At 35.1% G+C, this 16,613-nt stretch overlaps 1 protein-coding gene across 1 annotated transcript in view; it reads left to right on the top strand.

The window, feature by feature from the left end:
* Window positions 1-382: 382 nt before the first annotated feature.
* Window positions 383-16,613, top strand: part of LOC134746522 (uncharacterized) — a 228,875-nt gene continuing 212,644 nt past the window's right edge. The window contains exon 1 of the mRNA XM_063680936.1: window positions 383-623. The gene's annotated coding sequence lies outside the window, so the exon portion shown is untranslated. The remainder of the gene's footprint in view (window positions 624-16,613) is intronic.

Below are 16,613 nucleotides of genomic sequence, written 5' to 3'. Positions count from 1 at the left end.
AAAAACATAATAAGAGAAACGAGGTCAGGGGATTTGAATAACATTTGTGTTTCTTTTCTCTCACATTTTTCACCAAGTTTTTAACAAAGAAGTACTTATGGGATTTGCAGCTGGCAGTCGTTTAATTATGCTATTTTTAAGTACCATTTTAAAACAAAACCACTTCGATTCTCCCGAGTGCCGACAAAAACTTGAGAACACGTGGTTCGGATACAAAAACGCGCCAACTCTCAATTTGTGCAATGATTGTGCTTAATGCGTGCCATGTGGTCATTCCCGGTCACGCTTACTCGATTCCGCTAACTTCATTTTTATCTAACATCTATCTCTTTCACACTTGCGCTTTTTTATCGGAACTGAGCGCCCCTCTCGCTCTCTAGCTTCAGTCTGCGTTCTGCCGCGTGAGGGGACGGTTGTGTTGCGCGTTTTTTTAATTTCGCGTGATCGCTTCCGATAAAAAACATTCGGAATTCAAATATACTTTTTTTGTTTTTTCGCGAAAGTGTGGTGATTGCTTGAGTGCGTAAACCGTTAATGTGTGTGTGCTGAATTGTGGTGTTGAAGTGCATTTTGGAATGTTGCAAACCTCTCAGGTAGCGGGTGAAGTGAGCGGTTTCTGAACGGTTAGTTTTTTTTCTTATCAATCTATTGTTGGTCTGGATTTGACGTGGCCGAACGATTTTAGATAAAAGATTTGCGTTATCGGACTTTAACGGTATTGGTTTTTGTGCATACTTTTTCGTGTTTGCATAATTTCCTCGCAGTTCCATGTTTTGTTGTATAATGTAAATTTTGTAGGAAGACAACAAATGTATAATTTTGCATTAACACGCACGTTCTTGACAATTGACAATTAATCCTCGATTGTAGGCACTTGTGTAAATATTACCTGACTTGAGCGTGTTTTTGTCTGGTTTTATACTTTTGACATTCACAAAAAGAAGCTATTGTTGTTTATTTCTGAGAATAAAAACAATGTTTTCTTTTAAGTATTTCGTAGTATGGAGGTAGAAAAGGAATATCGTACCTATGAACTAGTTTTTAATGCACGTCACATAGATACAATGTGTATCAAGTGCACTTCACATACATTATCATGATAAACATTTTTATCAATCCATATAAAATTCAATGATAGCACTAAAATGTTTAATTTTAATACCTACGATAAATATACATTGACATTCGCTATCGAAAATTCTTGAACAAATTACTTACAAGGAGCAAAACGGCGCATTGATAAAGTCGCATAACTCAAAAATGTTAAAAAAAATATCTATCAGTAATAAACTGATGTGTTTTGTTATAAGTTTTATTTTGAGCGGTAAAGCTCTGGTTTCCTAGGATAGCAATGCCGTCATAAAGCGGCCGTCTCCATACAAAATACTACTCCGTCCCCATAGGTATATGTGACGTTTTCAACCAAAAGGTGCCACATTCTCGCTTGTCGATAAGGTTGATTTCCAATTGAAGCTATATGGAAATAGCGCCCTACTGACAAGCGACAATAAGTACCCTTTTGGTTGAAAATGGCACATATATGTACCTATTATGTATGAAGACGACCGCCAAATGACGGCACCGCTATCCTAGGAAAAAGGACCTTAACTCAAAGTAATTGTTTTTTTACTTTTTATACCATTATATAACTGTTGTTCTATCTAAACATACTCAAATCATAAGCAGCAATTCAGAAAAATAAAAACAAACAACCCTTTCACAACTCGCGTCAAAACAATGCGAGCCAAAAAATGCGTAATACAATAAAGACGTCAAACATAAAGTTACAGTCCCTTGTTTTGTTACTGCCCAAGGGCCCAAAGGTCGGCTTTGTCACAACCGTTGCACAATGGAGTAATGACCTTCGTGATTTTCACGCACGGCAATAGCGCATGTGGAACGATGCTTGAAGAAACAATCGCATTTTACGTCTTTATTAACACCTAAACCCTGATTTAAAATGCAAGTTACAATTTTTAAAGTCCAAACACAATACTTATACACACGACGTCAAAGATGTATTTACACTTTTGTACCTTGTTCCTTTGTAACAAGGCGAAAAATGTAAACATATCTTTGACGTAGACTGTCCTTAAAATAAAGGTAGTTGGAAAAAGTATTCAAGTATTCATGCAACTGACACGTGTGTAACTAAAGGCAAAAAGAGACCTCCAACATAGCACTGGCGTGTAGATAGGTAACATCCTCGTATTTATTTAAACTTGCTATCGTTGTTTTTTTACATATAAATCTTACCAAGACGATTTTATTGGAACCTATTCCGAAGTCTCTTCACGGATGATTTTAAAATGATTGCTTTTATTAGGTACTTTAAAATATAATTTCACATACACAAAATTATAATAATGCGGGCGTGATTATAAAAAGTAATTGTACATTTTAATTATAAGTTACAAAAACTAATATGAAGCCAATTCAATCCGAAATCGATGAGGAATGTGAGAGTGAGAACAATACATGGAATGCTGAGCTAGTCACCTACATATTCTGAGAATCGCGGTTTTGGCATTGTAGATTCTTTATTTGTACTTGCATCTCTTTCAATGTGGTATAGGTAGGTATGTCTTAAAAATTATTTAAATCTATTTATAAATTAACCTGGACATTTAATATTTAGCATCATTATTTTATTATTTTACTAATTTTCTAAACGAACTTGACATTTAACGTTGCATAAACGTCGATAAAATATAAAGTTATAAATATAGATTTTATTGCTATTTGTATGAGATGCATGTAATTTTACCTAGACTTAAGAAAATTGAGTGCCCTGACAGGGTGTCATGTACCTACCATCCTCAAACTGTAACACCTAATGTATTATGAACATGACTGCAATACAATAAAGAATAAAGAATAAATTTAAACTATTGTGAGTCATACTGACATTATTAGAAAACTTATTTGAAGTCTCAGTTAGCGTAACATGTTTCGAATGCATCGGGCGTTCATCATCAGTCATCAGTTCATCACCATCAGTTAGTGTGCTGTCACCGAGTAGCAGTTTATACTAAGTATGCGTACAATCCTGCCGTCTCGAAGAAAATACTTATGCTTAAGGAATTCCTTGGAATCCTATTTCGGAATAAAGCAACTTAACTTTTAAATATAACGTTTCAAAAGCTTTGCGTTTATTATTATTAACGTTACTCCGTATTTGAGGATAACGCCATAATACTATAAAGAAATGTTAATATTCACTTATTTCTCTGCAGTGTTAATGTAATAGCTTTTGGGAAATATTTGAAAATGATTCTTATAAAAAAAAATTAAGCAAATATTACAAAGAAAGTTATTTGTGCTACAAAGCCTACAAATGATTGACACTACTCACTACTCTCTGTAATAAGAGACATTCATGTAGGCGTCTGTTAACATAACCGCGAAACCTTTGAGGTTAAGCACAAAGCCAGTAAATCCACTTTAAAGTGACACAAAGATGAAAACTTTTAACTAAATCTTGAAATTTAAAGTCTGCGAAGTTTCTCACAGTGCGCGGTTTCTCAACTTGCTCAGTAGTTTCGGAATATGATGTTGATTTTGTGAGTGGAAAATTCAGCTCAAGAATCGTGTTTTGTGAACACTAATTAGGTGGGGAAGTTAACGGAGTTTCATTACAATATAACAGTTGTGACAGGAAATTCAAGGAAAGATACTGGCATTTTGACTTTATAAAGTGACACAAACAACAATAGACTCATGCATCTAGTATCGTGCTAAATCAAGGGCTAATTGGCTTAATTATTCACGAATGCAAAGTGCAAAGTGAATCTGATATCAAGAAGTGTGTCAAACTTGACTTGCAAATCACCAAGCGAACACGAGGAGAATCCAAACCTTAATCCGTATAACCATAGCTTCGTGGGAAAGATAAAACACCGGCATCGCAAAGTAAGGCTTCATTGAAGATCTTAAACCGGTTTAGGCGGAAAGGAAAGATGCAAAAAACCAAGGCCTCTGACACGTTAGAACATGTTTTTGTACCTGTCTAATTATGTCTGAATGAATTTAATTATTATTGCCTTATGAAAATCTCGTCGATTGTCTTTTCTATCCTTGAGGATTAAATTTCTGGTACAACCACGGGCACGGTACAACCATTGTTGTTCTTTAACATTTGGACCACCCTTGCGTAATCCATTCAAAGCTCTTTGATATTATCATTTGTAATGCTATTATAATAATTAGATCTTAATTGTTAAAACATTCATATTTAATTTGAGTCAAAAATCTTAACACGATTCGTTTCGAAATATTGGTAATATAAGTTTGTTAGTATTTTTCTTCATACTGGATACGTATACATACCTACTGAGCAACTTTTACTGTAGGACCTTAGTCTAATACTATAGGCGTTGTATAAAACATAATATCTGATCAGCTAAAATATCTGAAACAGACATTTTTTCGTGATTTAGATTTTAGTCCCATAGTAAAACTTTTTCAGTATGACCTAAATTCACCTCGGGAAATGCCTTAGGTTAGGGTTGACAAATACACTGTATGTACAAGACTGAATTGAAATCAGAGTAAATTGCAAGAATCAAAGGTTATTTGCTTGGGTTTCTATTTTATGTCTGCATAAATTGTCTATGCTTTCCAGCTTGCTGCTGAAATGGAGTCTCGCTTTGTTTCACTTTCGTTTCGCTTTCCTGTGCTTACACTTGTTACTTTACTACTTCTCTCCATTCTCTCAGTAGTTCGAAATTTGTATATTTTCGTGTCTGGGAATTCAGCATAACATATTCAGCATTTCAGTCAGTAGTGGACCACGTTTTACATACCTTTACTATTTTTAAATATATTTCATTCCGATACACCTGCAATGGCTGCAATTTACTTGCTTTGCATTTCTATAACTGTTTTGTTATAATAAGTAACATCAGATTGTACGTTAAAAGCAAATAAATGTTTCATGAGACTGAAGCAAACTATAATTTCTTTACTGCCATATATTTCAGTCAGTTTAGCTGAGCAGCACAATAATATAATAGAAAAGGAAGATCCCTGATAAAAGATAATTAATCTTTCAGACGTAGGAACGCTGAGCATTCGTATTCGTATTCCGAATATAATGGCGTTATTATTATAACTATTTACTAAAATGAATGATCGATTACTCTGGCAATTGTAATGTTAATCAATCATTTGAGTCTTAATGGGTAAATGGCAATCATTGCTACCAGAACTGCATTCGTCACAGTATTTTAGACATTCAGGGCTTTATAATAAGGTTGGATTTGCTTTATTATTTTACGTTTTGTTGTATGTAATTGAGGCACGTGTTTTCCGGTTTGTTTTTGGATGTTGGTAGTGATGTAATGGATCCGTTTTAATGTACTAAATTTGGAACTTATTCATGATGGTCATTAGTTTGGTAATTGTACATGAACGCAGTACAAATTGAGTTTATTTAGCTCATGTTTCAACTGAAATTGTGGAAATTATTATGATTGGCTAGCAAATTGTGGCTTTGTTTTTGGCGTTGCTAATGCTCACTTAAATATACCTTTTGCCTTGCTCTATTGTATTTTTTTGGCATACCATATTCTACGTCAGAGGACAAATTAAAGTTTGTCAAGAAACTTAAAATGCTGTTCTTAAATTTTACCGTTAGTTACGATTTTTGAAATGATATACCGATTGATTTTTAACAAACCAGTGATTTCTACAATAGTTTACCTTATCAAGACTTAATACAAATATTTTATAAAATCTCAATACCGATAATTACCTGTTATTAAATTGACCTCGCCATTTGCGAAGCAAAACATTGCTATGGCATGCACTGAACGCAGACGGCATTCCGTTTTTTATTGCACAGACTTGCAGGGCTGCCTAGATAATTAAATTCCAATGGCTGCGTCTCGCTTGAGAAAAAATAAACAACGCTCCGTTTCCTGGTCTACCTTTTTTTCGTAAAATATGCACTTATGTCACTTCACCAACCCGCCGGAATCAAAACTTTACAAAGATTTTACTTTGTTCAAATTAAAATTTGATTTATTAGGGTTCCGTACCCAAAGGGTAAAAACGGGACCCTATTACTAAGACTCCGCTGTCCGTCTGTCCGTCCGTCTGTCTGTCTGTCACCAGGCTGTATCTCATGAACCGTGATAGCTAGACAGTTGAAATTTTCACAGATGATGTATTTCTGTTGCCGCTATAACAACAAATACTAAAACCAAAATAATATAAATATTTAAATGGGGCTCCCATATACAACAAACGTGATTTTTTTGCTGTTTTTTTCCGTAATGATACTCGCACTTGGCCGGTTTTTCTATTATTACGGCGTCGCGATAAAATCCATAACTCAAAAATATGCAAAATAAGATAATTTATATTTCGTGTAAATAAATTGTAAACACCATTTACAAGTTCAAGTTGTCCATTTTTTTAGTCTATTAACATTTATAAACCGGTAACCGAACTTGACGTAATTTATTAAGGCTTCGTAAATTTATAAGTAGGTAAGTCCAGCCGTAAATAAATCTAAGAGATCGTGCGAAGATTAGAATGAACTAGCCAAGACATAAATTCATAATGTATACAGATACGATACGACAAAGGATAGATATTTGGAGTGCTAACTGTCGTGAAAGCACTACGCATTACTAATTCAGGAAAAGTTTTGAGACGCAAAGCAAAGATAGATATAACTCCGTAATAGATGGACACAGTCTAAGGAACAAAACGTGCCTCGAAAATCACGAAAATTTGATTCTCGATCAGAGGGCGCCACTAGTTTTGGCCTACTCTCGTATAGAGGGCGTTGACGGTTTCGTTTGTTATTTATAATTTTAATGCTATCGGTGAAAGAACATGGGTCTAAATCATATAAAAATAATTAATGCAAATAAAAAAATCATTTATCCATATTTAAATACATTTTAACGTATTTTTATAAATCTTCATTTTTAGTTTTAAAGTATGCCGATAGATGGCAGTGAATTTACAGCGGTTACAAAATTTACTATGACAGTACCGCTCTATCTTATTATATCCTCTTTGCGCAAAGAAACAAAAAAACTATGAATCATACGAAGCTATTGAAAAGCCGATCCTATATAAGTAATCAGTTACGTTCTGATTTTAAAACATGCTTATATTTATATCTATACCTCGTTTTAGTTTTCGTTGTTAAACATTATTATACAAAGAAAATAGAGCGGAGGAGTAAAACTTCTACTCCATAAAGAGTCCCCGGAGTCCCCGGCAAGCTCGGCCGAATTTCACCTTCCCATACAAACGGAGTTCCGCTCTCATTTTAAAACTACGTGTTGCATTGTAATGAAATTGCACATACAATATAGCTCAACTTAACAAACGTAATATAGCAAAAACAAGTTTTGTAGGAATAACTTAAATTCGCTGTATTTTTAGGGTTCCGTACCCAAAGGGTAAAAACGGGACCCTATTACTAAGACTCCGCTGTCCGTCTGTCCGTCCGTCCGTCCGTCTGTCCGTCCGTCTGTCCGTCCGTCTGTCCGTCCGTCTGTCCGTCTGTCCGTCTGTCTGTCACCAGGCTGTATCTCATGAACCGTGATAGCTAGACAGTTGAAATCTGTTGCCGCTATAACAACAAATACTAAATACATACGGGTCAAACTGAGAACCACCTTTTTTTTGAAGGCGGTTAAAAACAGAATAATATAAATATTAAAATGGGGCTCCCATACAACAAACGTGATTTTTTTGCTGTTTTTTTCCGTAATTGTACGGAACCCTTCGTGCGCGAGTCCGACTCGAACTTGGCCGGTTTTTTCAACTATGGTATCTGAAGCTACATAAACTAATTACAGACATAGATATAACTATAAAACTCCCGTGAGACTCAAACATATTACACTATTCGACTTAATAATACGTGAGTGACCCGGTTTAAAAAAAATTGACATAGATATACCTTATCCTATTGTAAGTACAAAGTTTCAGAGCAAACTATTAGCTACTCGTTTTATAATGACAGTGAAACTACGTTTGTATGGAGAACCGAGCTTGCCGGGACCCTTAAAATGCTCTTCACAAACCTTGCAGAATTAGATTTCAATACAAATTTTATATTATATATATAAAATTATCAACATCATATCACTAACATTATTCTTAAACTAACAATATCAGTAGCTTCTTTATATAATTATGCACAAACGTGACCCATAACAGGTCAAGATAATAACATGAATGACCTTACGATAAGGAGTGACATAAGTAGTAATTATGATGTAACCGTAATTATTGTGAATCTAATTATAATTGTCTACTTCCTATCATTCTGGGTCTTCATATGGCAATGATACTAAACTACGAGTAAACGTGACGTATTAAATATATTAAAAACGGGTCACTCACGTGTTTTAAGTCGAAAACGCTCGACATGTTTCACTCCGTACCGAGGAGCGTCATCAGGAGCCACCGGCGCCCGCGCCGAGTCATCGGGCGCGGAGGGCTGCGGCCCGCAGTCTGCGCCGGTCCGTCACCGTCGACGCAAGCTCCTGATGACGCTCCTCGGTACGGAGTGAAACATGTCGAGCGTTTTCGACTTAAAACACGTGAGTGACCCGTTTTTAATATATTTAATATGTCTATGTCTCACGGAAGTTTTGTTATTAAAACGTGACGTAACTTACGTTTACATAACAAAAAAAAAACTAATAATGTCTTCGGCTACCGATATAGTTACTCATAAAACAAAATTAGTTTTAATTTTAGTAAAAAAAAAAGAATATTAATTAATAATTTTACTAATAAAATTTAACTTGCGTGGCATTACAAATGATTTTGCGCTTTAAATTGTACCTATTTGTTTTTGTCTTCATAGTCACAACAAAGTTAATGTACTCGTACCAATGATTACATACTTGGCAAACTAAAAAAACAGATCACGATGCTTTGCTTTTTTATTATATTTATATTGGGTTACTTTTTTTAATCGGCACAGATAAGAAAATTATTGTTACAATAAATAGGTACGTAGGTACAAACAGTTAAAAGAGATAACACTGAAACGTATCTAAACAATGTTTTTGAACTGTGACTAATTGGTTTTAAAACCAGTTTTTGCAATTCCAGTTTTTAGAGTTCCGTACCCAAAGGGTAAAAACGGGACCCTAATACTAAGACTCCACTGTAAGTCTGTCTGTCTGTCTGTCTGTCACCAGGCTGTGTCTGTCTGTATCTCATGAACCGTGATAGCTAGTCAGTTGAAATTTTCACACATGATGTATTTCCTTTGCCGCTAGAACAACAAATAATAAAAAACCGGCCAAGTGCGAGTCGGTCATCTGTGAAATTTTCAACTGTCTAGCTATCACGGTTCGTGAGATACAGCCTGGTGACAGACAGACAGACAGCGGAGTCTTAGTAAGGGTCCCGTATTACCCTTTTGGGTACGGAATCCTCAGTGGGCGAGTCTGACTCGCACTTCTCCGGTTTTTATTACCAGTTTTAGCTAACCTTGGAATGGCCTATTAAATCTGAAGTCTAGTTTTTCTGATGTTTTATAACGCCAGTGGCCATTTTAGACGTTATATCAATGCAATAAAAACTTGTTATGTCTAAGTGCGGTAAAGATTATACACATCTATAGTATACAACTTTGAATCATATTGCCTACACATAAAGTTCACTTTTGTGGATTATTCGATGTTTTGCTTCAACGAGAATTAGCTTTAGTCTGTAATCTTGTGCATGACATCGCAATTATCTCAGGACGATGATGTAAAAGGAAATAAATGAAATATACCTGCGTATTTACTGTATTTTTACGTAAATGAAAGTGTAATGGTCGTAATTGATTTTACTTATATTGCGAAATAAACTTTAAAGCGCAGGAAATGGACTTAATGGAATGCCACCTAAGATAAACATGTTAAAATTATTCAACAATTAAAACGGATATCTTTCGTAATCCGAGTTTTAATTGATTTTGCAAACAAAAATCAAAAATGCTATTTTTGAGGTTGTTACATTTTACCCCGTGTCCTTTCTCTAAGAAACATACCTACTAACCTGTTACTAAGTATTGTACTGCATAAAAAAACTAAACATACACACAGATAATCCAATTTTCACTGTTCTTATGTCAAAAGAGCTCTTGAGAGATAATAAAGACATTATAGTTATATTATTTTATCATGATAAAGATAAACAAAATTCTTTACAATTCCTTTCCCCTAATTATCAACGAATGAACTAAGATTTCAAATCTTTATGACCAATTTCAGAATCCATTGAAGCATTACAAAAGTTAACATATACGTGAGTTTCAATATTAAACTTTATCTACGTCAAATTAAGGTTCAATGTATATTTAAGTTTGTAATTCATTTGTACATCAAACAAATTGACAAAGATCGCAACGAAAAAGCATCTTAAGCTTCATGGTATTTGAGTCCATTATTTATCGGATTCTTATACTTTCACAGATGGCCGGTTATGGTATTTAACCGAAAATACTTACATTTATAATGGGACGATTAAGTTTCTTCCACTGGACTGATTTGGATTTAATTGATGCTTTCACGAATGTTATGTTTTATGATCGATGGCCAAAATTACAAACATGCTATGTTGGAACTGAAGTGGATCGTCACGACGACTGGTGAAAACATTTATGATAGTTTCAACCAAAAGGTACCACATTGTCGCTTGTCAATAAGGTTGATTTCAAATTGAAGCTGTATGGAAATAGCGCCTTATTAACAACCGACAATAAGTACCCTTTTGATTGAAAAAGCCACGCCATTTTGTCGCATAAATAGTGTTTAGTTTTAAGTTAAAATACATATGTGTCTCTAAGGTTTTTGTAATATGGGCCATGTTGCCAGATTTAAACTTTAAATAAATAAATAATTTAAATACTGTCACAAGATGTCCTATACTTTAAAAGGATTAATATATTTGAGTTAACATATAACGGACACATCATAATTACCTACACATGAACATTTAAACTAAAAAAACATAGATAATAAGGACAAAAACAATTTTTTTATAAATAAAAAAATTACAAATATTTACTTATAGCGTTTTATTGCTTAGTCCTATTTTGAAGTATTGCAATTCAATTTTGTTGCACAATTAGAACTTAATTTACTTGTTTTCTTTAGAGCCGATACGACGGACTGCATCCCGACTGCAATTTGTATGGGAACTTAGTTTTGAAAACAATAGTTATTTGTGCAACAAGAGAGGAAAGTTGGTTTTTCTTGCGAGTGTTTATTTTGAGTCCCTAGAAAGCGAAAGATTCTATAATTGAATCACGAGCGAAGCGAGTGATTCTAAGGTAGAATCTTGAGCGTAGCGAGGGACTCAAAAACACGAGATGTAAAATAACTGCTCTCGTGTTGCACACATAATTTTTCACCTCGGTAGTGAGAACATATTGAAGGTTAAAATGTATTTCGAATTACACAGAATAAATAGAAAAAAAAGTATTATAATATGTACGATACGATACGATACGGGACGGGACGGGACAGTACCGTACCGTACCGTACCGTACCGTACCGTACCGTACCGTACCGTACCGTACCGTACCGTACCGTACCGTACCGTACCGTACCGTACCGTACCGTAACGTTCTTTGTATTTAATTTTTATCTCGAATTATGATTAACTTCGTCAGCTCAAACGATTAATAAATAAATATTGACATTAAACAGCCTTATATTATTCAATATTATTCATGGTATGCGGCTAAAATTGCCACAGGCCGATTCCTATGCAAAACTAGGCAAGCCGGTTACACCGAGTCATTTATAATTACAGCTAGCTTACACTGACATTTTTTACGTATCTTTTTAAACCTGACTTGTGGTGGTTATTATAATTATTATTTTTAATTTACGTTCCTTGCGAGTTTTAATATTAAGTTAAACTTAAAACACATTTAGCTGACGCATCGAGAAATTAGCTTACAGCGCCGCGTCTGGCTGTGTGTATATACATACACACAGCCAGACGCGTCACAATAAACTCAAAAACTACTGAACGGAATTTCAATTTCATTTCATTAAAACTCCCGTGAGACTCAAACATATTACATTACGTGAAGACGGTCCTCGTAAATTGGACCGAAACATGTCGAGCTATTCGACTTAATAATACGTGAGTGACCCGGTTTAAAATAATCTAATATTCTTGAGGAAGGTATAGGTGTATAATTTGCTAACCCGTGCGAAGCCGGGGCGGGTCGAGATACACAGACGAGAGGTTAATAAAAGTTAATATATACAGAAGTCTAAAGCGTGTAACTCTCGTGTAGTTGGAATGTTAGACATTGTTTAAAACAATCAGAACAAGACAAGTAAACAAAGTTGTTGCAACTTTTGGCTTTTTATCCCAGAATTATACGGATTTGTTTTGCTACGTGTTTCGTTTGCTGGAGTCGCAAGTTAAGATACCTATTTCTGTGAAAATGACTTATTGGGACGTTCTCTGACAAAAGGCTTTATCAAGTTTATTAATATAGATGTATTTTAATAACAAAACTTCCGTGGGACAGACATATTAAATCTCTTCGGTACGAGTTTGGAGCGAAACATGTCGAGTTGTCGAGCAATTCTTCACTTAGAATAAGTAAGGTACATGACTGAACCTTGTTAATATAACGTATTCAAAAACGTATTTATAATATATCACGCTTTCATGAGCGCAACATTATGTGAAAACCGGCAAAATTATGAGTAAGTAGGTACATCTTGTGTGTGAACGACACATCAGTGTTTTTGAAAATATACTTAAATTATGTTATTTGAATGCCTGTAAAGTAAATTCAAGTCACGTTTTTAAATTACATTTCATATAAAACATCAATTGAACGTAAAATGACATCGGCGTTTCCACTTTCTACTGAAATATAAAGAACGGAAGTGAAAACGAAATTAAAGATGTGTGATAATTTTTCAATTTAAATTTCCGACGGAGAAATCCAAATGAGAAATCGTGAAAAAGAAAAGAATAATTCCTTTGAAAACGTATGAGAACGTTAATGCGATTATTTCGATGGACGGTCTCAGAGGGCCTACTACGAACCACGTTCGTCGTGTTGCCTCCCTGTCACACTTACGTACGAATTTACAAGTGCGACAGAGAGGCAACACGTCGAACGTGGTTCGTGGTAGGCCCTCTGAAACTCGCTTATATTGGACCAGCTTTTATGATTTCTTTTAATAAAGAAATATTTAAAACTGCCGGCGTAGTTTTACGAACGCTTCTAATCCCATAATAAAATTAGGTAACTACTAAAACCCGTTAGAACTGAAATGTCGGCAGCCGATAGACCAATTAATGTAATAAAATGTACTTAAATTACGTTAACAGACTCGTTATAATGACTTTTATTACAGGAAAAACTGTTAATTTGTGGAAAACAAGATGTAGTGAAACACAATTTGTGATTACACACACACACAGTCACACTATTATAGGCCGTTCACTTTTTTAAATCGAAAATTACATTAAAGTCATTGACACAACTTGTTTTTGTGTCGCTATTAGTAAATATTATGGCGTGAAACCGCGTAGTTCCTACCGAATGGGGTGCTAATGTTAAAGGCCAAGACTCATTTTGTACTTACAATAATTTGTTTGTCTTCCCCATACATAAAAACATAACTTTGCCGAATAATAAAAAATACCTACATTTTCTTTAGAATTTCTAATGGCTCATTCGGTGTTCCAAATAATTTTCATAGAAAGTATTTATTTATTAAGTCGCATTTTCTTTTCTTTTTGCACGCCGGGTTCAAAAGTTAGAAGTACACACACACACACACTATTTTGGACTTTTATTCGGAGCGGTTCCAAAATCCGTTTTCTGGACCTGTTCTTTTTGCACGCTGGGTTCAAAAGTTACAAGTACACACACACGCACACACACACACACACACACACACACACACACACACACACACACACACACACACACACACACACACACACAATTTTGGACTTTTATTCGGAGCGATTACTTCCAAAATCCGTTTTCTGTACCGGTTAGGTTTTATTATTCTGTCTGCTCAGTCTGCTGTGTTGTTTTTTTCACAGAAATATCGTTATTTCCTTACGTAACGTAGAAATAATTTTTTTTTGCTCAGCAAGCCGTTTCCCAATAAGTGGGCCGTTATATTTTATGTCGCAAGTGGAAGTTTATATGCATGTTGCGATAAAATTGTTTATGTTCTTTATGGAAATGTTAGTTGGCGTTATTTTTTTTCTTTTCGGGAGTTTCCTGAAGTCGCCTTCTTTGGGGAAATGGGTCAAGTTTAATTGTTGAGATAAGAACTGATTTGGGGTATTTTCTATGAAAAGGGACCTTATTGTCGATGGCGCTTACGCCGCACAGCGTCGCGCGGCATTGTATTTATATCGGAGCATAGTTTATAATGGCGTAAGCGCCATTGGCAATAAGGTCACTTTTTATAGAAAATACCACATTTAGATTATGTCGGTCCATAATCCATAGTAACATTCATAGACAGAAGATCTGTTGGCTTCTATTATAGAAATAGATAAGGTGGCTGTTGAAAAGCGATTTAGAAAATATTATGAAGCAGAATGAAAACGACCTACTCGTATAGATTAGGTACATTATTGATATGTTTTGTGTGACAAATCTTACCTACAAGCTAAATTACTTCGCAAATGTTTTTTCCTAAAACAAAATCCATTTAGTACATTAAGTATTTTTTAATTTAAGTTCCTAGATAAAAATGCATTACGTCTGTAAAATTTTATACTAAAATAAAATAGTACAGACGCAATGCATTTACTATACTAACTAACCTAATAATATTAAGAAGTTAAGTGCTCAGTTGTTGTACAGAGTTGAGACTTAGAAGAAATAAAGTTTTGGCCGCAAACAAACAAGCTAGTCGTATATATGGGGTAGATTCCGTAGATTATTGCCCGCCGTTTGGCGCCGCGCCTGTCGCTTGCTTTTGGCTTCTGCTTCAGTAGCTAAGTGTTATTTTACATTCAAAAAGATTGTTGAACGAACTATCTTTATAGTGCATTAAAACGGAGATCTTTTTATGCATTACGCAAAACTTAAATAACGAACCCAAAATCGTTAGGACTGCAACTTCTTCACCCCTGGGAATATATTATAAGAAATCCTCAACCCAAACCTCTAGTCCTAAAAAATGCTTAAGGAGAAAAAATACAAAAATATAGCGTTATAGTGGTAATTTTTTCCTTATAATATCTAACTGTGCTTTTTAAAGGGGTAAAGAGTTGTCTACGAATAAATAAAAATTATAATAACAAAACTAAACTTACCTCACACGTTAAGATCGTCAAACTATATCCTGGCAACCGTTTGTTAGTAGAAAATTAAAATTTTCTACAACCCTTGGCGCCTACCTAAATTTTTTTTAAGTTTTGCCTTTTTCTACTAACGAAAATGGCTTGCCAACCTTTAATTTGAAGTATTGTAGGCCAAGTCTAAGTAATTTAATAGCTAGCTAGGTAATTTAATAGTTAGTTTAATAGCTTTTACTATTCGTCGGGTAGCAACACGAGTCTCTGTTTTGACATTTTGCTGGGACGTCAGTTAGCCGCGACCACGACCAGTGAAACATGTGTCGAAACGACGGTAAATAAAGGTAACAAAATAAATTCGCGATAGACCCGATTGTAAATCTGATTTAATATGTGTTCAAAACGCGACAGTTTTAAATGTTATTTAATTGTATGTATGTGCTGAAAAGCGACAGTCACGACAGGTGGACCCGGGTATGTCCTTGGACCCGGGTATGTCCTTAAACTACGTCCAAAAGAGAGGTATGGGCACTGTGAATGACATCTCGCTTTGTGTGGTAGGGCACAGGACAGCGGATGTCATTCCAGATCTAGAGCAGAGCCCAACTGGGGAGGTACCTCCACCTTACAGAAAACCGCAGCCAAATAACACTAGACCCTACTAATAGTGTTGTGTTCCTGCCGGTGAGTAAGGTTGCCAGAGCTCGAGGAGAGGAGTGTTAGGGTCGGCAACGCGCATGTAACTCCTCTGGAGTTGCAGGCGTACATAGGCTACGGAGACTGCTTAACATCAGGCGGGCCGTATGCTTCTTTGCCACCGACGTAGTATACAAAAAAAAATGAGGTATCGATTTCTTATAGAATCCCATGTAACATAAAACCCGACGTAAACAATGGTGGCAGAAACTTCTACAGTTTCAAATTGCCCATTGTTAGTTAACCACGACGCATTTGACGCCGGTGTTGAAATATGAAAATTATGGCTAGACTTTGATAACAGTCCTAAGTTAATTACTGTAATCAAAGTGCATTCTTTAGTTTATATGCAACAAAAAAGTTATGTCTACAGTATAATTTATTATTATCACTACCCTGCAACAACAAATCCATAGACATGCCTCCTTTAATTTAAAAATGAAAATGAAAATTTATTGATAACATTAGGTTACAAAGTAAAAAAAAAACCGGCCAAGTGCGAGTCGGACTCGCGCACCGAGGGTTCCGTAGTTTTTAGTATTTGTTGTTATATCGGCAACAGAAATACATCATTTGTGAAAATTTCAACTGTCTAGCTATCACGGTTCATAAGATACAGCCTGGTG

This window comes from Cydia strobilella, chromosome 13 (assembly GCF_947568885.1).
Source record: "Cydia strobilella chromosome 13, ilCydStro3.1, whole genome shotgun sequence".
Classification (NCBI taxonomy): domain Eukaryota; kingdom Metazoa; phylum Arthropoda; class Insecta; order Lepidoptera; family Tortricidae; genus Cydia; species Cydia strobilella.
This window is presented reverse-complemented; position numbering and strand designations above follow the sequence as displayed.